Source organism: Sus scrofa, chromosome 2 (genome assembly GCF_000003025.6).
Source record: "Sus scrofa isolate TJ Tabasco breed Duroc chromosome 2, Sscrofa11.1, whole genome shotgun sequence".
NCBI classification, from domain to species: domain Eukaryota; kingdom Metazoa; phylum Chordata; class Mammalia; order Artiodactyla; family Suidae; genus Sus; species Sus scrofa.
The window spans coordinates 117,371,416-117,397,587 of record NC_010444.4 but is presented as its reverse complement, the minus strand read 5'-3'; the positions used below and the strand labels follow the sequence as shown (position 1 = coordinate 117,397,587).

At 38.9% G+C, this 26,172-nt stretch overlaps 1 long non-coding RNA gene across 5 annotated transcripts in view; it reads right to left on the bottom strand.

Moving 5' to 3' along the window:
* The window catches only part of EPB41L4A, a 266,512-nt gene that overhangs the window by 104,111 nt on the left and 136,229 nt on the right, over positions 1-26,172 (bottom strand). For all 5 annotated transcript variants that reach the window (XR_002342070.1, XR_002342071.1, XR_002342067.1 and 2 more), the window contains 5 exons: positions 23,842-23,893; positions 15,911-15,989; positions 5,337-5,434; positions 4,016-4,136; positions 1,301-1,388 (listed from right to left, as the gene is read on the bottom strand). This is a non-coding gene — a long non-coding RNA (erythrocyte membrane protein band 4.1 like 4A). The remainder of the gene's footprint in view (positions 1-1,300; positions 1,389-4,015; positions 4,137-5,336; positions 5,435-15,910; positions 15,990-23,841; positions 23,894-26,172) is intronic.

Genomic DNA, 26,172 nt, shown 5'->3' with positions numbered 1-26,172 from the left:
CCCTCAAAAAAGTATTTTTAAATTAGGGTAACCATTACACAGATGCAGAAGCACTTTGCAGAAGACTCTTTTTATACATTTCCTATAAGATATATATTTTTTAAATTATAAACCTGACAAAATGAATGTGGCTAAAACGGAAAAAGGTAACTATTCCACAAAGTTTTAGAAGTATTTTTAAAGGAGAGAATTACAGAGCACTTAAAAATTTAATGAGATTAGAACCTAATTTATCAGAGACCTACTACTTCTCCCAAATATGTAACTTCTATTGCCATATTAAAAGTATACCCATGAATGATTCTGATTTGTTTTTTAGGGCAGTTTAATTTTTATTTATGTACTTTTGTATTGTAACCATTGTAATTCTTTATTAATAATGAGATTATCTGTTTTAGTCAACACTGATGAGCAAAAGACATTATAAAATGAATGCATCAGTAAGTTGTTTGCATTACAGTTAGTTTTGTGAGTTCCTTAAAAAATTGAGTTTCATAATCCAAATGACAAATATTCAGTCTACATATAATCTTCAGCAATTTACCTCATGTGAAGAATAAGTCACATGGGTTCATTTTCTGAAATAATCAGATTCATCTATTGTAACTAAACTCTTATAAAATAAAAGACAATGACATTCCAATCTTACTGGCATAGAATAACCAATTGGTTACCTTAAAGAAGTGGCTCCAAGTGTAAGACCTGGATCTAAAACACTCAATGCACATTCATGATAATTGCCCACAGACTATATTCAGAGAGTTGTCATGAGCCACTGAAGAAAATTTGCAAAAAATGTTCCTATTTATGCAATGGCACTAACTATAGTAGGCAGTGACCCTGATACTCAGAGAACCTGTACATCGCACATAAAACAACCAACAGTTACAGATATACTGTTGCCTAAAGCCTACTTTACCAGGCAGGTGATTTTATGAATGCTTTTCAGCCATAAAACTATTTTTTGAAAATCCTCCTGTTTTCTGTCTAATATAATCAATTATACACCAATTTAGAACTGTTTGGACATTTAGCTAAGCCCTCTGGAGCTATTACCCAGATTGTGTTTTCAAGTCTGTTTAATTGTTTTCTACACATGGAAATATAATCACAGACTTTTATGCAAAACTCATTAGGGTTTAATCCACGCAAGAGATTCTCTGTGTTCAAAAAACACAGATGAAAAGGTATCATCTGCTCGCTAAACAACAAGACCGCTCCTTTCCTTTGGGAGTTTCGGTGACTTTTTAAGAAAATGTCATCCACCTAAAATATTTTGTGTTAATTAAATGTTACTCACATAGACGGGATGGAGGTCAACACCATACATCTCCAGGGATTTGGCAGTCCGCAAGTAATTCAGTTCCGCTTCAGAAGGAGCCTGACCCCTACATCCAGCATAAAAACAAAGAGCCTTACTTTACCGATAGCTACCACTCTCGCAGGGAATATAAACCACTTTCACTATATTCACTGGAAAAATAAATAATCCTTTGTGCTAATGCAAACATAAGCCTCTGCATTTCAAGTAGGCTCTTGTCCTCATGGTGACAAAATTTTACACTCTGAGGTGATACTTGTAAGTTCATTTCATTTACCAAGTCTAGTTTTGCTCGTGATAGCCAATCCCAATGGCCCCACGTATATTAAAAAGTTTGAGTTTCAGAAGCCCCCAAAGAGATTACTGAGTGAATAAGCACTCAAATTAAAAGGCATACCCTTTACACAGAGTAAAACGTCTCTGTGCACCAGTAGCTCTCCATCAGGAGAGAAAGGAAGGAGCACAGTGGTGGCCAGAAAAGGGGGGGAGCACACATGAGGTTCTTTAAAAATTGTGAAAATCCTTGTCATTTCCTTAACACAAAGTATAAAAATCTTCCCCAAATCTTTACTGGTGATAATATACAGAAAACCGCATTCATTCCTAGAGGGTAAGCATCTTCCAGGAATCTCCATAGATGAGTGGAACTCTGTGCATCCGTGTGTGTGTGCATGCACGCACGCACGTGTATGAGAGAGAGAGAAAGAGGGACAGAGGGGTTTTCCATGGTTAACAAAAGGAGTTACAGATTTTTAAAAATTAAAAATTCCTGCTTTGATGCAATCCCATGTTTCGGCCATGGTACACAAATTAGACACAAGGAAGCTACCACGCCTTGATCAAGCTTTAGTCTCTTACAATTAATAGTCGTGCTGTCAGTGCCATCATGTAAAACATCTAAGTCCCTTACCCAAAGCTTCGTGTAAGGTTTTACTTGGAAACATAGTTTTACTTGGAAACTCCAAGAGGAATTAGTATTCTCAGAAAGGGCCAAACGCACCACTCTTCATAATATAACAGGCACTCTCTCAGCACCCACTTCAGTGAAACCTTAAAATGAAGGGCTCTACAACCAGGCTGGAGGGCATTCTGGGGCGTGTTAATACAGGATGGCTTCTCTCACTGCAGTTCAACAACTGCCTACTGCTGCTACTCGCTGAAAGAGATCCTTTAGGCAAACATTTTTTGTTGACCAGATTAATTCTACAATTTCCCCCCTTACTATAATAGATCTAAAAGCAAGCAAATTCAAGAGGGAATGTTACATAAGAAGCAATAAAGCAAAGTTAATCAGTACAGAGGATTTAACCAAATTCAGTATAATTAAATTATAACTTCAATGCTGCAGGCCAGTAATTGAAAATCCTACTAGGGGAGCATGTATATTTCTCAGAAGTGCATGTGGTGTTAACATAGCATCCTCTGAGGCTCCACACGGTGTCATGATTTCCAGATTCAGTGCTAGAGACCAAATAAGGCTTTGCTTGTAACTATGAAAAATTTACATATTTAAGACAGAGCAAATCCAAAATACATTAAGGCCTCTGTAATGATAAAATACGTTTATAGTTAAAAAAGTAAATTTCACAAGGTATTGGTGACTGATAAAATAGAAGACTGCAAAATACAGTATGTACAGAATGATTCCATTTATATAAAGTCATACATAAATAAATCTATGCAAAATCAATGTTCTCTATGGGAATTTATGCATAGAGAGGGGTCTCTAAGTCTGTTAACTAAAAAACTAAAAATATGTTAATATGCTGACTTTAAGTATTGGGATTTACTCTCTTTTATACTTTTTATTATTATTATTATTATTATTATTATTATTATTATTATTACTGTCTTTTTAGGGCCTTATTCGCAGCATATGGAAGTTCCCAGGCTAGGGGTCAAAGTTCCCAGCCAACACCACAGCAAAAGCAACGTGGGATCTGAGCCATGTTAGCTCATGACAATGCCATAGCTCATGGCAATGCCAGATCCTTAACCCACTGAGTGAAGCCAGGAATTGAACTCGCATCCTCATGGATACTAGTTGGGTTCATTACCACTGAGCCATGATAGGAATCCCTATACTTTTGGGTTTCCTATGAGCATTTTAGTGTTGTAAGCAGTTTTAAAAAAAAGAAAGAAAAACTGTTCAAGGCACAGGTGAAGAATTTATTAAACTTCTTAAGCCTGCCAATACCGTAAGATGATGGTCGATGGATGCTGCAACATAAAATGGGATTCTTTTTCCAGCCCAGCCTTACTTAAATATAATTGACATATAACACTGTATACGTCTGAGGTGTACGATGTGTTGGTCTGATACATTTATATATTGCAAAATGATCCCCACCATAGCACAGCTAATACCTCCAACTCATTCCGTAATTAGCCTTCCCTTTTTGTCATGGTAACATTCTTAGCAACATTCAAGTATGTGGCTGGACCTTGAGGGCATAGTGCTAAGTGAAAAAAGACAGATGAAGACAAATACTGTATAAGATCACCCATATGTGGAATCTAAAAAAGCCAATCTCACAAAAACACAGGCTAGAATGGTAATTACCAGGGATGGGGTGGGCTAGGAGGGGGGTTGCGGGGGGAATGTTGGTAAAGACTGCAAACTTCTGGTTTTAAGATGAAGTTCTGAGGCTCTAATATACACGTTGATTATTGCCAACAGAACGTGATTCTTACATTAGAGTCTTATGTATCCTTTCTATAGCTTCCTCAAGCTCTTCCTTCTGATCAGGAACAAACCGGTACTCTGACACATATCCCGCAGTATGCTTATATGGATCATAATCTCCAAGTTCAGCTAAAAAAGAAAGAAATTGTAATTTTTTTTTCATTTTAGGAAATGGAATAAAGGTCATCCTATCATGCTTAAACATTTTCTTCCAATGCTTTATTAATAAATTTATGTAAGATAATAACTAAATAATTTTAGTTTAAAACAACTCTGATGTGCATATATGGATAGTATAAACAAAACCTTGCCTTAAACATGTGAGTTTTGTTTTCTGCAAGACTATAATTGCCATTTTCACTGAAATTATTCTTACCAGTTTATATGAAGTAAAATGTTGTAAACAGAATTTAAAGTACATATAATGGAAATGCTTGAGGTGAAAAACAACCATAACCTTATTATAGCCTTTCTCAGACAATGACACTGAGAAATAGAGCATATGATTCAAAATGTATCTGCCCCAGATAATGGTCACGGAAATATAATACCATGCTGCACATAATCCCATTACAGTTGACACAAAGAAGCAAAATGAAGCCAGAAATCTCATTATATTACTGTTTATACAACTTCTCCTCCCTGCATTAACCCAACTTTCAAACCCAACTCAGTGCCCAGTTCATTTACGCAGCAGTTTTCCTAGAATATTTTTTTCTAGACTGCTTCTGGTCTGCAGAAACCACATAGGCAAAGTATATGCTACTTCATCACTCCCACACCTAGCTTCATTCTTAGAAGGGGCTCAGTAATCCTAAGTAGGAACAGCCTCAGCTTCAGCCTCTGAAACAGTGATGCGACCTAGAGCTGCCCCACCATGGCCGCCATACTGATACCAGGAGTTGATACACAATGGGAGCTGCATGGGTGCCACTCGCTGAACTGGTGGTGGCACCTGCCCAAGTGGAGTCTTCATAACAGCTGCTTAGAAGCAATGGGATCTCTAAGACATAATAGCTTCGAGGGCTCAATCAACTAAGGTAGAATGCAGAAGAGAAAAGATTTTGAGATCCTCCACTGAATCAAGAATCAATATTATTCCTGTGGCTAGCACTCCGTGCGACCTACAATAAGGGATATGTTAACAGCTTCATTTTTACCCCTTCTGAAGGGACACTGATTAAAACGTGAATTTTGGCTAAACTCAATGTCTTCTTAGCAAAAATGTCATCTGACAAGAAGAACTTTAGAAAATAAACTTGCTTATAAAGAAAAATTCAAACATTCTTCTCAAGACTTCTGAAGCAAATTTACTTAAGTGGAACCTACACTGGATGGCATACGCTCCCAGCTGAGCAGCAGTATTGACGGGGCAGGGCAGCCGGCCCTGAAGGACGTCTTGCTTCACCTGCAAGAAAAACTGATATCTAAAAGAGAAATGGAAAAAAGAAGTTAATGATATCTTCCACTAACTAGACCTGTAGTTTCAGACCCTAAAGGCCATCACCTTTCATTAAAACAAAGCCACTTTCTGCTGTTTGGCAGGGGGCGGGGGCAGGGGGGGCAGCTACTGAGTAAACAGAGACTAAATACACTGCAGAGGCAACTGGGGTAGGGACTGAGAGTGCAAGCTCTCAAGGTAAACCAGCTGGACTGCATGCAAACTCCAGGATTCACTCGCTCATGGCCTTGGCAACTATGAAGTACCTAACCGTCCTAAGGCTGATGTGGAGGTTAGACATCAGCTATTCTTACCTTTCTCATCACTGCCACTGTCGCCACTACTTAGGACATGCTCTCACTGGAATGAACAAATCATAAGGACCCAGCCTATATGCCATGTGTTATCTGTAGGGTGTAAAATCATGGGTGTAGGACAGAAAGGTCTTGTAATGTAATTCCACCAATCCTTACACTTCTTAAGACACTGTCCATTATCTGCAGCTTTGCATCCACGTGCTGAAAGAAAACCTGTGCCACCCGCTGTTCTAAACCCACTGTTCTAAACACTGTAAATATAGAAACAAATATAGTAACTCATTCCAAGTATTTTACATACAGTAACTTACTTAAGACTTTGAAATGAGGTTGTACTATTATTACTTCCATTGTGCAGATGAAGAAACTAACAGACACAATGAAATGAAAAAATCTGTCCAGGATTTCACAACTAGGAAAATAGCAGAGCCAGAATTGGAACCCAGGCAACCTGACCCTAGGAGTCTCTTAATGACGATGCTATGAAACCGTGGCTAGCTTGCCCCCTACCCCTCTCACTCAGGCTTTCTGTCAGTGGGGTGAGAGCAGTCAGAGCTTTGTGAGGCAAAACAGTGAAGCATCACCGCCACCCTCAGTCACCATCACTTTACACGCAGACACACACACACACACACACACACACACACACTCCCTGCCTCCCCTCCCCCAGCCTTCCACACACACACTTTATGCTGTCCTTTGTGATTTCTCTTTCTTTGCATGGTAACTCTTGCCATTGGGAAGGGCAGGAAAAAAAAGCACAGGAAACTAATTCTAAAAATCAGCTGTGGTTTCTCTTCTCCAAATGCTCATAACCCAAACTCTTAGTGAGGGAATGTTAGATCTTCTCTGATCATTTCTAGAAAACTGATGTCATTTTCTTAAGTGAAAATCTGCTTAACACTGCATTTCCCCACTGCCCATTTAGTAAATGTCACAATTCCGCAGACACCCAAATAAAAGAAACCCAGGAACAACACGTAACCCCTGGCACCTGCATTCAATCAGTAAATATGTTTTTTGGAGTCTATACTCTTTTCTCTATCTCTGAGTCCAGGGCACAAACCACTGGATTTCTAAAACTTTTACTATCCTGCCATTATTCATACTTATCTCTGTTACAATCTTTTAAAGAGTTAAATAGGATTCTTAAGAGGTAAATAGAATAAAGTCACTCCCTTGATTTAAAACAACAACAAAACAAACAAAACTTAAGTGACTTCTCTTTACCTTCAGGATAAAGTTCAAGGTCCCTATGATAGCTTATAAGCCTTCTGCTTACTTCCTGAGCCAAATTTCCTGCCATTAACCAATGACTACCTCCACTCTCTAACCTGCATTCACTTTTCCAGCCCTACTTAACTACTTTCCATTCCCTGAATGCTCATCTTGGACAACAAATCCACTTTGTTACAATCATCTGTGTGCCTCTTGAAGAGGAGAAAAGCAGGTGTAACCAAAAAGAAAACAAAAAGACAACTTACAGAATGGGAGAAAATAGTTTCAAATGATGCAACTGACAAGGGCTTAATCTCTAGAATATATAAACAACTTATACAACCCAACAGCAAAAAACCAATCAATCAATGGAAAAATGGGCAAAAGACCTGAATAGATATTTCTCCAAAGAAGATATACAGATGGCCAACAAACACATGAAAAAATGCTCAACATCGCTGATTATAAGAGAAATGCAAATCAAAACTACCATGAGATACCACCTCACACCAGTCAGAATGGCCATCATTAATAAATCCACAAATAACAAGTGCTGGAGGGGCTGTGGAGAAAAGGGAACCCTCCTGCACTGCTGGTGGAAATGTCAACTGGTACAGCCACTATGGAGAACAGTTGGAGATACCTTAGAAATCTATACACAGAACTTCCATATGACCCCACAATCCCACTCTTGGGCATCTATCCGGACCAAGCTCTACTTAAAAGAGACACATGCACCCGCATGTTCATTGCAGCACTATTCACAATAGCCAGGACGTGGAAACAATCCAAATGTCCATGACAGATGATTGGATTCGGAAGATGTGGTATATATACACAATGGAATACTATTCAGCCATAAACAAGAATGACATAATGCCATTTGTAGCAACATGGATGGAACTAGAGAATCTCATCCTGAGTGAAATGAGCCAGAAAGACAAAGACAAATACCATATGATATCACTTATAACTGGAATCTAATATCCAGCACAAATGAACATCTCCTCAGAAAAGAAAATCATGGACTTGGAGAAGAGACTTGTGGTTGCCTGATGGGAGGGGGAGGGAGTGGGAGGGATCGGGAGTTTGGGCTTATCAGACACAACCTAGAATAGATTTACAAGGAGATCCTGCTGAATAGCATTGAGAACTATGTCTAGATACTCATGTTGCAGCAGAAGAAAGGGTGGGGGAAAAACTGTAATTGCAATGTATACATGTAAGGATAACCTGACCCCCTTGCTGTACAGTGGGAAAATAAAAAAAAAAAAAAAAAAAAAAAGAAATTAAAAAAAAAAAAGAAAGAAAAGCAGGTGTAAAGTGACATTAGCAGAACTTAAATGCAAAAACATAAAAAGACATGTCACTAGGATTACTACGCTTGCTGGAAACTTGTGTATAGCTTCACTTCTCTCCCTATTGTTACCTTGGAATCTCTTTTCCCGAAATGCATTTTTTTTTGTTTTTTTTTTTTTTAAATGGGTCACAGATGCCTATTTGTCTTGCTCTATTAGGACTTATAACATTTGACTGAATAGTAAAATCTTTTGCCAAATAAAGAAACTGAGGTACCCAATACATAAGAGTTTGCTTCAAAAAGAAAGGGAAAGAGAAACAAGGAGAAGAAAAAACAAAGACAGGATTGAAACAGAGAGAAAAACAAGCAGGTACAAATCCCATTGGTGGCTGTATTCTCAGGGCTCAGCACACTGAAACTGCTCAATAAATAACTGTTGGTGGAGTTCCCTTGTGGCACAGTGGGTTAAGGATATTGTATTGTCACTGCAGTGGATTGGGTCACTGCTGTGGTACAGGTTTGATTCCTGGCCCAGGAACTTCCACATGCCACAGCCATGGCCGAAAAGAAAAAAAAAAGTTGTTGGCTTGATGGATGGCTGTATGAATGAACAGAGAGACAGATGGATGAAAATGGGAAAAAACGAACACACGTTGCTGTCTCTGAGAAATTCATGAAAAAAAGAAAAAAAAAAAAAGGACATCTGTTTAAACTTCCCTAGATAGCATATCTTTTAAACATAGTAGAGATCTTTAAGTCATTCCATTAAAAAATCCACTAGAATCAAAGAGGATAAGTAAATTACTTTTAATTAATAATTTAGTTTTGTATCAAACAAATCTATAATACAGAAGACTCATATTTTTATATGCTAAACACTTTATCCTGATAATCTCAGGGACTATTTTTAACCTACATACAAATTATTTTGTTGTAATATGGGACTTAGAGTACAATTTGGTAGTTTACTTAAACTACAGATTTAGAGTTGCTGGATCTTTCCTTCTACATGATTCTGATTAGGGCTATGATTGGATGCTTGAGTCCTTATCTATCTCTGGTTTTAACTGGAGAAATCCCAGTTTGTCTAGGAAAGTTCTAGCTTAAGCCTATACATGCCCAATTATTAATAACTTTCCTTATCATCTTCTCAAATGTTACAGTTTGGCCAATAAATACATTATGACCCTAGTTATATTGTACCCCAGTGGAGAAAGAAACAAAACAAAAAACGTGCTGATTTAAAATGATCCACTTAACAAGGAAGCTTTCCAGAACACATTCTGGTACAAAGCTGGGGCTTCATAAAGCAATTACTGTTAAGTACTATCCTGAAGTATATGCACTATTGCCTGAGCTAATTCAGAGCCTTGGGGGAGAAGCATTCCATCCCGCACCCTATTCTCACCCATCACAACAGTACAGCCAGTACAACACGAGAGACGGGCTCGAAATACTGGCCTCACAGTTTCATTTATCTGATGTCCATAGAGCTGAATCAATTCCAAGGATGTACAAGCTGCAGAGGACCATTAACAATTTCGAAACAGAAAACAAAAAACCATTTAGCAAATGTCAGTGACAAGAAGAATCGGCAAAGGGAGATAAGCTTCAAGAAGAGGCAGAGAGACCCCGTTCTTTCTGAAGCCCCAACAGGAGGTTCTCCTGAGATTTCTGGGGCCAGGAATGCTCATACCACAAAGCCTAAAGTGCACCTTCCGATGACTTGAGACCCTGGTGAGGAAACTGCAAGGTATGAGGACAAACACAAGTTTGATTTCCAGTGCCAGGTGAATGTGACCTTGAGAAATCTTGAGAGGAGAGCACCCACTTACAGGGAAGGCAGGACTTTTTTCTGCATCCAACAGAGAGGGAACACAGTGTGGGACCGTCCTTGTTCTGGATAAAACTTAAATGTGAGAGACAGAGGGAAATGTTTAAATAATAACATAATACTGAACACTGTAGGGGAAATGGCATAGATGACTTAAGAGGAAGAACAGCAGGAAAGTATCCACTGACTCTCAAGGGAAAAGGATCAAGATTAGAAGTAATACTTTTTGCAGTTTAAAAGTGATGATAAAATACAGAAGCAAAGGACAGTAACAGCACCTTACATTGGTACAGACCTTTAAAGGTCAAAACTTCATTCTTTTGCATCCACACTGCAATATAACCCACCCTTCAACTCTGATGTGTTGAGAATCATTACCTTCACTTAGAGAAGTAGACATGGACCCAAGAAGTGTGTGACTGAGTCACTCAGCTCATCAAGAAGCTGAAACATACTAATCTTCACAAAAAGGAGAATATGGATTACCAACTATCACCATAATGATAATAATAATCATAAAAAACTGAAGAGCATAATATCAACACCTAACAAAGCAATATAAAATAATGCAAAAAAAACCCATTTGTTTTTAGAAGCTAAAATGTATTTGGTATGAACAAATCATTAGGAACTAACATTACTCTCTCTTTTAGAACGAGGTAAAATTTCACTGGTATCGCAGCCAGGGTTGTCAGCAAAGCAAAAGGCCAACTTATTCATTCTCTGTCCTCTCTCACCAGAGGAGTTCAGCTCTCCTTTGGTCACTACAGAATCTCCTTGTTCCTCAGTGCACTGGACAATGATGCTCCATGTAGGAACAGAGGGTGAGTGAGAGAATTCTGCATTTACATATAAACTCAAGAAATGCAGTAGTGGAGGGAGTAGCAGGATGATTCACAGCTATGCCCAGAGTGTACTGATAAATGGATTGACTTGAACCTGGAAGACCTATCCTCAGGGCTCCAAGTTGGTCTTTTCTTCTCTAACTTTTAAATCAATAATTTGAAAATATAAAATAATAATCATTATTTCCATTTTAGCTATCCCTACCACCTACTGAACACTTGAATTTTTGCATTATGATATTATCTATTCCTCCCATCACCTTTTTGAAGAAATACTATAATGCCATTTAAAAAATAAGAAAACTGAGGCTTTATCAAAATTACACAACTAGAGAATGGCAGAACAAGGATAAAAAACCCAGCCTGTTTGAATCTAAAGCTTTTCTTCTTAACAAGTATGTCTTTTTGCTTATCGAACCCGCAGAGAATACAGAGGAATGAATGACACATAATGCACAGAGGCCATCATAGATTTTGAATCAGAATTGAAAATAAGTTTAACAGATGTCATGAGGACACAATTATTTAAAGGACTGATAAAGAGAAAAGAGATTAGGTTTTCTCTGCATAGACTCAGAAAGAAAATCTAGTACTGACGACAAAAGTTCCAGAGGTTTTTTGTTTCCAACTAAATTTCCTACCACTTTGTGAAGCAGTAAGTTTTCTTCTCTTTAAAATGTTTAAGAGAACCACAAAACATTAATAAATGAAATTAAAGAGGATTCAAATAAATGGAAAGGTATCCCATGCTCCTGGATTGGAAGAATTAATATTGTTAAAATGGCCATGCTACTCAAAGCAATTTACAGATTTAATGTGATCCCTATCAAATTACTGACGAAAACTTTCACAAAACTAGAACAAATAATCCAAAAATTTATATGGAACCTTAAAAGACTGAGAATTGCCAAAGCAATCCTGGGGGTGGTGGGAAGAGAAACCAAGTGGGAAACATAACTCTCCCAGACTTCAGAAAATATTATAAAGCTACAGTGATCAAAACAGTGTGGTAGTGGAAGAAAAACTGACATACAGATCAAGAGAACAGATTTGAGGAGTTCCCGTTGTGGCGCAGTGGTTAACGAATCTGACTGGGAACCATGAGGTTGCGGGTTCAATCCCTGCCCTTGCTCAGTGGGTTAACGATCCGGCGTTGCCGTGAGCTGTGGTGTAGGTTGCAGACGGGGCTCGGATCCCGTGTTGCTGTGGCTCTGGCGTAGGCCGGTGGCTACAGCTCCGACTGGACCCCTAGCCTGGGAACCTCCATATGCTGCGGGAGCGGCCCAAGAAATAGCAAAAAGACAAAAAAAAAAAAAAAAAAAGAGAACAGATTTGAGAGCCCAGAAATAAACACCTTCAGCAAAGAAGGCAAGAATATAAGACAGGTAAAAGTTTTTTTAGCAAATGGTACCAGGAAAACTGGACAGCTGCATTTAAATCAATGAAAGTAGAATACACACTCACACCACGCACAAAAATAAACTCAAAATAGCTTACAGACTTAAACATAAGACATGACACCATAAAACTCCTAAAAGGAACATAGGCAAAACAATCTCTAACATAAACTGTACAAATGTTTTCTTAGGTCAGTCTTCCAAGGCAACAGAAACAAAACCAAAAATAAACAAATGGAACCTAATCAAACTTACAAGCTTTTGCACAGCAAAGTAAACCACTAAAAAAACTAAAAGACAACATTTAGAATGGGAGAAAATAGTTGCAAACAATGTAACCAGTGAGGGTTTAATATCCAAAATATACAAACAAATCACACAATTCACCACCAATAAAAAGACAAACAAACAGTTCAATAAAAAAAAAAAAATGGGCAGAAGACCTAAGTAGATATATGGATGGCCACTAAGCACATGAAAAGGTGCTCAATATCACTAATTATAACCGAAATGCAAATAAAAATTATAATGAGGTACCACCTCAAACTGGTCAAAATGGCCATCATTAATAAGTCCACGAATAACAAATGCTGGAAAGGGTGTGGAGAAAATCCTCCTACACTGTTACTGAGAAGGTAAACTGGTACAACCACTATGGAAAACAGTGTGGAGGTTCCTCCGAAAACTAAATATAGAACTACCATGTGATACAGTAAGCCTAATCCTGGGTATGTATCTCAACAAAACTACAATTCAAAAAGATAAATGCACTTCTATGTTTGTTCACTGCAGCACTATTCACAATAGCCAAGACATGGAAACAAAGTAAATGTCCAAAGACAGAGGAATGGATTAAGAAGATGTGGTATACATACACAATGGAATACTACTCAGTCATAAAAAAGAACAAAATAATGCCATTTTCAGCAACATGGATGGACCCAGAAATTATCATACCAAGTGAAGTCAGTCAGATAAAGACAAACATACTATGATATCACTAATATGTGGAATCTAATGTAAGGCACAAATGAACCTTTCCAAAAAAAAGAAAATCATGGACATGGAGAACAGACTTGTGGTTGCCAAGAGAGAAGGAGTGGGATGGACTGGGAGCTTGGGGTTAATAGATGCAAACTATTTGGAATGGATAAGCAATGAGATCCTGCTGTATAGCACTGGGAACTATATCTGGTCACTTATGATGGAGCATGATAATGTGAGAAAAAAGAATGTATACATGTATGTATATATGTGTGACTGGGTCACCTTGCTGTATAGTAGAAAATTGACAGAACACTGCAAACAAGCTAAAATGGAAAAAATAAAAACCATTATTGAAAAAAAGAATTAACTGGGAAATTTTTGGATGGTAAAAAAATAAAAAAAATAAAACTCAACTATATCTTTTGGGCAATAAAAACAAATTATTATAGCTCATGGCCACTGGCTGTAAGCCACCTACATCATCTATTTCTTTACATGATCTGATCTAAAACTTTAGGAAGAAAAGGTTGTATTCAGTATGTTGTGGGGCAGTGTATTACACCAAATCTATATATTATTTTTTTTTCCCCTTAGGCCACACCCATGGCATATGGAAGTTCCTGGGCCAGGTATCAAACCCATGCCACAATAGCTGCTGCAGTTACAATGCTGGATCCCTAACTTGCTGCCCCACAAGGGAACTCCAGCAAAGCCTGTATTCTGTCAAGGAATGAGCTGCTGTAGTATCTGAAGGGAAATTTCTGTTCATTATCAGTATTTGGTGAACATGTATGAAGTAACACATTATAAAATATTGCTCTTTTCCCCCTCTTCTTAACACTACATCAAGCATCTTTTGAAATCTAACCCTTATTTAAGGTATAACTCAAGGACTAGCCAGGGCAAAGAGAATGAAATAGTAAGTGCTAACATTTATCAAGTACTTGGGCCATACACAACTAACTTATAAGAGCTGTGCATACATTATTGCATTTAATGCTTACGAAATCCTTATGAGACAGCTATAGCTCCAATTTTAGAGTTGAGGAATTTAAGGCACAGAGAGGTTACTGTCAACCTCAAAACAAAGAACTTCCCTTATATTTTCATAAAGGGTTATTCCCCAGTGTGCTTTTAAACCACATGGACTCAGTTTCTCCAAGAGCCCTCAACTCAGAAATCCATCTTAACTGTAAAGACTACTTATAAATTTTTTTCTTTTTTTTTTTTTTTCTTCTTAGGGCCGAACCCTCAGCATATGGAAGTTCCCATTCTAAGGGTCTAATCAGAGCTACAGGTGCCGGCCTACACCACAGCCGCAACAACACAGGGTCCGAGCCATGTCTGTGACCCACATCATAGCTCACAGCAAAGCCGGATCCTTGACCCACAGAGCAATGCCAGGGATCAAACCTGCATCCTCATGGATAACTGGATTTGTTTCCACTGCGCCACAATGGTAACTCCTATTTATAAAACTTTAATGTAAAGAGTACTCCCCTGCTCAACCTCTCCCAAATAAAATGTCCCTTCACCCACAGAGGTGTACTTGGTGAAAGCTGGACAGGCAGCCCTGCTTTTCCAAGTGCTCACTGACAATGTGGTGATGGAAAACATGAAAGCAGACATCAGTACAGTTCTGCAAATGAGGCCTAATTGCAGCCCTTCAGAGTGGAGGAGCAGAGGTCCAATTAGCTGACCCTCTTCCCATTCTTCTGTGTGCAGTCCAGAATAAAGACAAAAGAAAGTCTAAGGAAAATGATGAAAGGGTGGAATAGAAACAAAACCACACACTGCCTTAGTCGTCAAAGATATGATTTCCAATTTTTTGAATAAGGCATTAGGCTTTACTTGAGCCAGTGTTCACTAGGAAAACTGACCATTTAGAGTCAACTTAAGGAAAAACGCTTGTGTTTTTGCTACCATATGCAGTAAGGTCACTATTGGAAAAAGCAAAAATATAATGCTATTGCCTGCTCTTTATAAAGCACTTTCATATGTGGGCATGGGCTATTGTGACAATATAATCAATACCAATTAGAAATCCTGCCTTCACTGAAAGAAGATATTTGATGACAAAGGTAAAGTAATAAATTATAAAACACTGGGCTTTTTTTTCTCCCTTAATATTAAAAACAATTATCTTCTCATTTTCCATAGAGATGGATGAAACCCCTGGATAGCTGATATTTAAGCTACAACAATTACAGAAAAACGTGGCTCTTCAAGTTGATATTTACATATGCAAACTGAGCATCAAAATACCCTCCTTTTACGCAGTTCAAGTGGCTACTTTTATATGACTACCAAAGCTGAATGCATCCTTCACAATAATGATACGGAATATCCATCACAGCAGATGTAGAATCTATCATCATGTCACTCAGGTTCACGTCCCCTATTCAAACACATCTATAATCAGACACTGAACAGCCTCACGCAATGCTAGCTTAAATTTAACTCTCACAGGAGATGCATTACAAAATGCAGGCAGATACCCGTCCAAATGTATGATCTTGCACATCCCATACATATACTGATCAAAAACAAAGTCAGTACTATACCTGGTTATTTCTTCTTTAAGTTTACATGGATCTTCAGCATAGAATTTAACACCAAAATACAAAGTATATGGAGGTCCAGCTAAAACAAGAAATAAAAATTAAATTTCACATTATAAATTAGTCAAAGTAGTAGTGTAATATTACACAGCTATGAAAAATTACATGCACCAAAAATATTTGCAATATTTGCAAACCATATGTTAGATACAGAGATGACATCAAAAATATATGAGGAATTCATATAACCCAACAGCAGAGAAAAAAACCAAATTATCCAATTAAAATATAGACTCAAAATAAACATTTTTTCCAGAGAAGACATACAAACGGCCAAGAGATACATGAAAAGATGTTCAAATCACTAATGATCAGGAAATTACAAATCAAAACCACAATGGGATGTCACCTTACTCCTACAAGAATGGCTACTGTCAAAAAGACAAAAGTGTTGGTGAGAACGTGGAGGAAGGAGAACCCTTATGCACTGTTAGTGGGGATGTAAACTGATGGACTCATTAGGGAAAACAGTATGGAAGTTCCTCAAAAAGTTAAAAACAGACCTACCCTAGACCGGCAATCCCACTACTGGGTATTCGGTCAAAGGAAATGAAATCAGAACCTTCAAAAGATGTATGCACACCAATTTTCACTGAAGCACTATTTATTCACAAAAGCTAAGACATGGAAACAACCCAAGTGTTCCTCAATAGATGAATGGATATACATAGCCACACGAATGGCTGCACATAAATGTATATGTGGTATACATATCCATATATATCAGAATATTATTCAGCCCTAAAAATAAGGAAATCTTCCCTTTTGTGACACCATGGATGAACTTGGAGAACATTATGCTAGGTGCCACAGGTATGACACAAAAAACCAAATACAGTCTGACCTCACTTACATGTGGAATCTAAAACAGTCACACATACAGGAGCAGAGAGTAGAGTGGTGGTTGCCAGGGGGTAGGGGGGAGAGGGAATGGGAGATGGCAGTCGAAAAGGAGAAAGTGTCAGTTACGCAAGATGAATGCGTCATCTGGGGGTCTAATGTGACAACAGTTAATGATACTACATTAGATACTTGAAATTTGCTAAGAGGACCGATCTTAATTTAAATCTTGTCACCTCACTGCCACTCCACCCACAAACTGGTAACTAAGTAAAGGTGACAAGATAATTTAGCTTAATTGTGTTCTTTTCACAATGTATACATATGTCAAAACATTGAGTTGTATACCTTAAATACATTAAAAAAATATGTCAAAGATATCTCATTAAAGTTGTTTAAAAAATTATACTCACCAAGAATTTCTAAAGACACAGAAGATACAAAATGAAAAAGTGGGTAACAGTAAGACTTCAACTAGGTAGTCATCTATGTACATATGGATCTATGTCCTCATAAACACAAGAAGAAAGGACCAAATACATCGGGATGTTGCCAGTTCTTCTCATCTCCGGTTAGTGAGATAAGCACAAGTTTCAGTTATTTATAATTTTTTCATTTTTCACATTGTCTACAACATATGTAGTTTTCGTAATGTAGAAAGATTACTGATAAACAAAATAAACATCTACCACTAACTATTGCAAAAGGTACCCCCCAAAAAACTGGAAACAATTTAAATTGCTCAGCAGCAGGTGGACCATTTAAGTCAACCCGAGCACATACATATGGAACATGCAACTGTTTAAATGGGCAGAGGGGCAACTTTATGTACTAATGGGGAATGATCACCAAGTTATATTCCTAACTACAGAAATATGGTTTCTTTTGTGTAAAACAAAATTATCTGTTAATGGAGTTCCTATTGTGGCTCAGCAGGTATCAAACCTGACTAGTATCCCTGAGGATACATAAGAAATTGCTAAGAGTGGCAAACTTTGGGAAGAAGGATTGTAAACTTTTCTCCCCAGCTTTATTGAGGTATAATTGAAAAATTAAATTATATTTTAAAGTACACATTGTAAAAGCATTTCTCCCCAGTAAGTTAATTAACACATCCATCCCCACATACTATTTTTTTTCTTTTGGTGAGAATATTTAAATTCCACAAATTGGTAAGAATTGATAAGTTAGCTATTTCTTATCATGTATTTCTCTTACCATTTTAAGAAAAAAAAATTATCAGTGAAGCTATGTGGTAGGATCAGGGGCAATATTTGTCCCATTCTTAAATTTTTCTGAATCTAAGAATGTGTCCTAAATATTTAAGGAGACATTTCTCATCTCATTCATTTACTACACACAGGAGAACTACAGGCACAAATACCAAATATATAAGAAACAAAGTCTGGAGCTGTATCTTGGAAAATACAAAATATAATGAAACACTCATATTGTACAAGAAGACGGAGGCCCTGAGTGCCAAACACATTATATTTTTATAAGAAATGTATCTATTTCAAAGAGTGCAAATCCAAACTGCACTGTTTCTAAAACTGCATACTCCTGAGCAGTTTGGTAACCACATCTTATATTAAATCTGTCTCAAAATAGATTTGTTACCCAGTGCACCAAATCGTGGTCATAGTGCCCTTTTTTTTTTCCCAACAAAGCTCCCACACACAAATAAAAAAGATAGGCAGTAGGCACCTGCGTAAAAATACGTCCACCCACAAACTGTTCTCAAGTCTCTGATAATGTGTAACAGACATAAAGTTTATTTTCATTTTCAACTCAGCAAATAAAGTCACAAATTTACAATCTGAGGAGAGGAAGTTACATAGAACAACAGTAAAAAAGCTATAATGCATTCATAGTATATAAACTATGTAATTACTTATTACTGTGACACACACATGCTATGTTCATAGAACCGCTGTTCCTGGATTGAGAAGACAACCAGCACCAGGGCCCCACTCCCCTCTCCTAGTATATGCCTCCCTGTGTAAGGCACTCCTTATACTGGTGTTTTTTTTAGTAACTACATTTTAAGAGAAATTTTGTCACAATGTATCATTGCAGTTGATTCCATAAGCCCAATATCTATTTACTTAATCACTGTGTTTTTATTTCTGACAAATACACCTTTAGGCCTGCACATAGGAATTCGCATTCTAACTCAGTGGTAAGGAACCTGACTAGTATTCATGCGGGTGCAGGTTTGATCCCTGGCCTCGCTCAGTGAGTTAAGGATCTGGCGTGGCCATAAGCTGTGGTGTAGGTTGTACAACATGCAGCTCGGATCCCGCATTGCTGTGACAGTGGCGTAGAGTGGCACCTATGGCTCTGATTCAACCCCTATCCTGGGAACGTCCATATGCTGCAGGTACGGCCCTAAAAAGGAAAAAAAAAAAAAAAAATCCTGCATATAGATGTCAGGTAAGCACCAACTATTTAAATATTTAGAAGAGCTGAGAAGTCCACCCTCTGCTGATGTGTCTGTGTCAATCAAGCTCTGTGTTGCTGAGCAGGTGGGTCCATCTATGCCTTCAGGCCACAAGGGTTGGCATCTGGGAACAAGAGGAGCACAGATGCTGCTGAGATGGTGCACAAAGGGAAGAAGACCCTGTCCAGACTCCAGAGTTGCTTTATTCTCTAGAACATGAAAGATTACACCCTACTGACCAAGTCCAGCCAGTTATTAAATGTGTTTAGTGATGAGCAGTTAGGCCGAAGTTTAAAAAACATACAATTAAAAACTTTCAGTTCAGGGAAATCCCTGGTGGCGCAGCAGATTAAGGATCTGGCATTGTCACTGCTGTGCTTGCTTGGATTCAATCCATGGCCCAGGAACTTCTGCATGCCAAGGGGGTGGTAAAACAAACAAACAAACAAAGAACTTCAAAACTTCTGGTTGGGCTAATTTTCTTTAAAGACTTTTGGCCCAGATTAGCCCTCCCTTTCTCGTTTACATATAAATGCCTTGTGCCTAAATATAAAAGGCACTATTGATTGTATCTCATGATGAGACAAAAAAAGTTTCCTAAACATCTGATTCTCAACAAGCACCCAGTAACATATGCAAGGCAGGTAAAGCTTCAAGGAGGTAAAAGCAACTTGCTCAAGATCACGATGACGAGAATCACATTTGTCTGGAGTTCAGTGCTTGCTGGCCACTATTCCATATTGTCTCTAAGGGAAAAAATCCTAACACCTTTTTTTTTTTTTTGTCTTTTTGTCTTTTTGCCATTTCTTGGGCAGCTCCCGCAGCATATGGAGGTTCCCAGGCTAGGGGTCTAATCAGAGCTGCAGCCACCAGCCTACACCACTGTCACAGCAACGCGGGATCTGAGCCACGTCTGCAACCTACACCACAGCTCACGGCAACGCTGGATCCCTTACCCACTGAGCAAGGCCAGGGATTGAACCCGAAACCTCACTGTCCCTAGTCAGATTCGTAACCACTGAGCCATGACAGGAACTCCATAACACCTTTTTTAAAGCAAGAAAATACTTTCATACATACATCACTGTTTCAAAGATCAATCAAAGGCTAAAAAAACGGAGGCTCTGGAGCAAGAATATGTCTAGCCAGATATATTTTGGCTTCCTATTATAAGGCTGACTCAAAAAATCAGGTGCTGTTGAAGCGAATTCCTGAATTATCATCTTGATCTATGTCTCTCTATAGAGTCTACCTTTAAGAAACCCTTATGCAAAGTAAGTTAAGCTTCTTTTATTCTATCAAAATATATTTAAGCCAGGAACTGGCAACTCCTTTTTTTGTTTTTTTTTTCCCTGCTTTTTAGGACCGCACCAGAGCTGTACACCACAGTGCACAGCAACACCGGATCCTTAACCCACTGAGCAAGGCCAGGGATCGAACCCACGACCTCATAGTTCCTAGTCGGATTTGTTAACCACTGAGCCACAATGGGAACTCCCAGAACTGGCAACTCTTTAATCTACTTTTTGTGAAGACTCATTTCAAGGCCTTTAATAATAAGAGAATTTCCCATTAGCTCAGAATAAATAAATCAGGACTTACCTACGAGAATCCTGGTGACTAGCAAATATCCTGTCATTTTTAGAGATATTCCTTCCGACTAATCTGCTGGAGATGTGACAGCCATTCTCCTCCAGTTACTATCAAACTATCGCATGAGATTAAAAAATATGTATTCTTCAGGAGTTCCCATCGTGGCACAGTGGTTAACGAATCCGAATAGAAACCATGAGGTTGCGGGTTCAATCCCTGCCCTTGCTCAGTGGGTTAACGATCCGGCGTTGCCGTGAGCTGTGGTGTAGGTTGCAGACTTGGCTCAGTTCCCGCGTTGCTGTGGCTCTGGTGTAGGCTGGCAGCTACAGCTCTGATTAGACCCCTAGCCTGGGGACCTCCATATCCCGTGGGAGCCGTCCAAGAAATGGCAAAAAGACACACACCCAAAAATGTATTCTTCAGTTACATAACCCTTCTTCAATTGTAATATCAGTATTTTATTCTTCCTGTACATCATTTTTTTTTTGACAGGATCACATTTATTTAGGATGAAAAAGCAACTGCATTACGGAATATAGATTTTTTTTTTTTTTTTTGGTCTTTTTAGTGCTGTACCTGTGGCATATGGAAGTTCCCAGGCTAGGGGTCAAACTGGAGTTTCAGCTGCCAGCCGACACCACAGCCACAGCAACTCGGGATCTGAGCTGCGCCTGTGACCTACACCATAGGCCATGGCAACACTGGATCCTTAACCCACTGAGTGAGGCCAGGGATCGAACCCACAACCCCAGGGACACCAGTTGGATTTGTTTCCGCTGCATCACAACAGGAACTCCCAAAATACAGATATTTAAATAGACTATTTCATATCATGTGAGCAAACAGATACTTCAAATACTCTTAGGAACACTTGAATAATGTACTTTAAAATAATCTACATTTTTCTTCATCATCTGGATAGGAATCTCAACCTTTTTTATTTAAAAAAAAAAAACCTGTGAATTTATTTTAAAGTAATCATCCCTGAAGTTTACCTAATTTTTGAAGTGGTATCTTTTAAGTATGTGGTTCAAAAGGACAAGAGGGATACTCTGTATTTATTCTTATGATGGAGTCTTTTGGAAAAAGTGCAGATTTCTAGATCCTGAGGTATGAATGAGACTTTTTAAACTGGACCTCCTACCGTCCATAGGAGGATACTCATGAAAGTTATCTGCATTCCCATCTTATCACATGAACTTCATGCTTCCCCTTGGCCGTCAGTGGACAGTGTGCTCACTCAAGAAGCACATGGTATGAGAAGTCATAAGGCCAAGGTTTTGGTCATTCCTCTGCTACCAAGCAGCTTCTCCTCCATGGCAGGACAGCCCCTTCTGAATTAGGATTTGTCCAGAGTAGGCAAAACTTGGCAATGCAAAGGTTTATGTTGTGAGGGGTCTACCTCATCTCATGGGCCACCAGCCCCACCCTTTGAAACCTGTTTCCCAGGTCCATCCAGAATACTGGCCCCTAGCAGCTAGGTTTGCACTGACCTTGGAAAAGCCCAGACCGAGTGGACTGAAGTGAGCTACTGACTCAAACTGGGCTGGTCAGACTCCCCCCCTGTAAGAATATTAAAGGGCAATTGAGAAACAGCCAGCCAGCCTCTGCTTGTGCCTAGAGCTGTAACTTGCAAAGTGTGGAGGTTTCCACCACAGACTTAAAGAAGCAAAGAGAGCCAGTCCACAGAGAGAAAAAAAATGATCCTGATGTTCAGAGAAACAGCAGTTGCTGAGTTCCTGATAGTTCACAGTTCTCAGTTCCCAATTCCCTTTTTGAGGCAGAGCTATGCTTCTGCCCTTGGGGTCCATAAAACATCATGTGATAAATTTTACCACAGGGAATGAGCCAATAGACCTAGAAGGTACAGACTCAGAATGGGGTAAGAAAGGCCAGAAAAATCCACTGGGTCTTATTAGCAATAATTTGCACATTAAAGCAAAATGGGTTAATGATATTTTCAGTTTGGGAAGATGAAAAAATTTTGGAAATGGATAATGGTGATGGTTGCAAAACAATGTGAATATACTTAAAATGCTGCTGAGCTATACACTCAAAAAATGGTTCCCATCGTGGTGCATCGGAAAACGAATCCAACTAGGAACCATGAGGCTGCGGGTTCGATCCCTGGCCTCCCTCAGTGGATTAATGATCCAGCGTTGCCATGAGTTGTGGTGTAGGTTGCAGATGCAGCTCGGATCTGATGTGGCTGCGGCTGCGGCAGGCAACTATAGCTCCAATTGGACCCCTAGCCTGGGAACCTCCATATGTCATGGGTGCGACCCTAAAGAGCGGGAGAAAAAAAAAAAAGGTTAAAATGTTACATCTTATATATTTTCCCATAAGTTTAATAAAGATTATTTAAAAATAACTACTCCTTTGCATACTTAAGGACTGAGAGTATGTGGGCACGTGCGCATGAACATTTATAAATAAAAACTCGGGTTATGGAAATTCATGTTAATGAATATAACATTAATTAGACTCTGAGTCACCTAGTAAGATTTATATGGGTAAAACCAAAACTGAAACCCTAACGGATAGGTCCTTTCTGAAGCTATAGCAATCTTTCAGGCTGTGAGGGCACTCCTTAATTTCCAACTCAGCCAAATGAACAGTGTGACAGACAAAAACCACTCTTGAGCCCAAAAAACTCAAACTTTAAAAAGGTGAATGTCCACCTCTTTTTCAAACCAGTGATTCTCTGCTTTTTCCATTTTAAGGTGAAATTTTTAAGACAATAGGAAGATCACAGACAAAAGTCCAAGGCAGGTGTACCTAAAGCCAAATGAATCCTAAGATCTAACCAGAGTCTTTATCAACACAAATCTAACCAAGAATTCTGGAGAGAACCGGCCATGTGCAAACACCCATTTCCATATTCTGGCACTCAACGCTAATATTCACCCCTGTAGTACTAAAACCTGTGTCTGCACCCATCTAACTGTGGACACTATATCGTTTTCAAATTTTAACAAAGGTAAAATCAAATACATACTGTTGATCAATTCTTTGTGTTCAGCCAGGGTTTTTGCAGGATCCAGCCAATACTGTGTGAGGAAAAAAAAGGGTAATTATAGAAATTAGTTGCTTTTCACTGGCCTTCACTTCAAGAATATCTGCCAAGTGCTATTTTTGAAATGATATTTAAATAAGTAAAGCATTTAATTCATGATGCAACACATACATATGAGCTTTCTGCAGCTAGAACATTAAAAGAAAACGGATGTCAGTGTTTAGAGAGAAGCAGAGAAGGGAAACAGTGCTTCCTGGGTTCTTAGTTGTATTCTCATACGGGTTTTAAGATCAGTAATATCAAGAAAGTGAGCCTCTTACTGTCTCTGGTGGGAAAAAATGGCTGCAGAAAATGCCCCCGAATTTCTTTCCAGAGTCCCCATAACAACTTCATTAAAGACATGTCTCCTCCTAAAATGTCTTTACTCTCTTCATTTCCAGTCCCATCTCTAACAGGTATCACTGCTAGGTGTAAGGAGGAAAGTAATCAAATTAAATCAAATCCTCATTAACTATCCAGGAGAGGCGGCTCAGCACAGTGGCTGATGGTGTGAGTCCCAGAGCAGACCCGTCTGGATTTCACCCTGGCTCTCCTCTCGTATGGCCATGTAACTTGCAACCAGTTACTGGACATCTCTCTCTGAGCCTTCTTCACATCAATGAACTCATGCAAAAATAGCCCCTGGCTCACAATAAGTTTGCAACATATGCTAGTGATAATTATTATTAAGGTGTGATGGTCATGCATAAGTATCATTCACCAGTTAAGGTACTTGCTTATTAATTCAAATTAAACTTCAATGAACAGAATTTCAGACAGTTCTGGGAGAAATGGGGGCCCTAAGGATAGGCCTTCCTTTAAATCTCCCCTTTGTGAAATAAAATCATTGAAAGAAAAAAACAAGTCTTCTGTCTTCACCTGGGGGAAGGGAAGGGGAGAAGCAAACCAAACACAAAGGGGGCATCTGGGTTCCCACAGGAGCACACCGTCAATGGGATTCTAGTGTCTGGGAAGTTGGGGGGAGGGTCGGGAGAAGCACACCCCCCCCAAACCCCATCCTTGCCAAATGCTGGAGATTCCAAGGGCTAAGCTAAACAACTTTCCCTTTTCTCTCGTTCCTGGATGAAGAAAGGGTGATCCTCACAGCAGGGAGGCAGGGGCACTACTCTTGGATATTGGTGAAAACATTCAGGCTCTCCGGACCACACTGGCTCAGGGATCACAAAGGGAGTCAAAGAGGGAGTCTAAGAGAATCCTCCCTGCCCCAGCTCCTCCTTTCCTGCCCCTCCACTGAGGGCAGACATGCTGGCTTGGCTATATAACAGTAGCTGTAATTATAAAATAGTCATTACAATATTTTATAGAATCGCTTTACCTTTTACTCCTAATTACATATAATAAAAATCAAACATTCTAAATGAATGTCATTGTCATTTTATGATAAGATTTTATTACAATACTTTATTCATGTACAGATAATCTTCACTGTCTGCCATTCACAGAGCAGTTTCAGATTTTCCAACCTTTCTCAAAAGGTAACCTACATAAATGGGTGGCAACTTACAGCACAATGTTCACTGTTTTCGCTCTATCTCATGTCTTAATTTTCAAAGTCCAGAAATACTCCCTTTGAAAGTAAAAAAGATATTTACAGACGAGGTCATAATCAGTGAACTGCTTTTGGAGCCACAATGACTAAAGATGTGGCTTTGGTGTTAAAATAAATGGTTCCTAGGGAAACACTGATTCATCCAAATAGCGTAAAATCAATCCAACTGCTAAGCTGAGCAGACCCTTTCCCCTACGGATGCTTCCTGTGAAATGGAAACATTAGGTGGCTAGACTGCTTCTTGCCATTCATGTTAAATGAGAAAGCTTGACTCTCCCTGGATTTTTCCAATAAAACAAAGGAAAACATGCTCAACCGTAAACACTTGCCTCAGGTGAAGTGTTATCACAAATGTTAAGATTTATATCGCCCGCCCTTTTAGTATACACCAAGTTCTACAGATTGGTTGGTTTCTTGACTCCAGGCTTCACAAGGCCAAAACCAAGATGTCAACGGGCTTGTGTCTTAGAGAATCCTTTGGCTAGGAGACCCTACCTGCAAGATCGCTTCTGGGAGGAGACTTGGAGTTGATACATCAGAGGCTTTCCCAGTTTCCTCCAAATGCCAAAGTACACAAAATACTAGGCCTTAATTTTAAGCCTTACACTAATGCTTAGGGCAAGAAAGGAGGAGTAGGAAGAGGCCGCTGGGCTTAATACTCTGTCTAATCTCATCTCAAAACTAATAAAAAACAGAAATTGCAA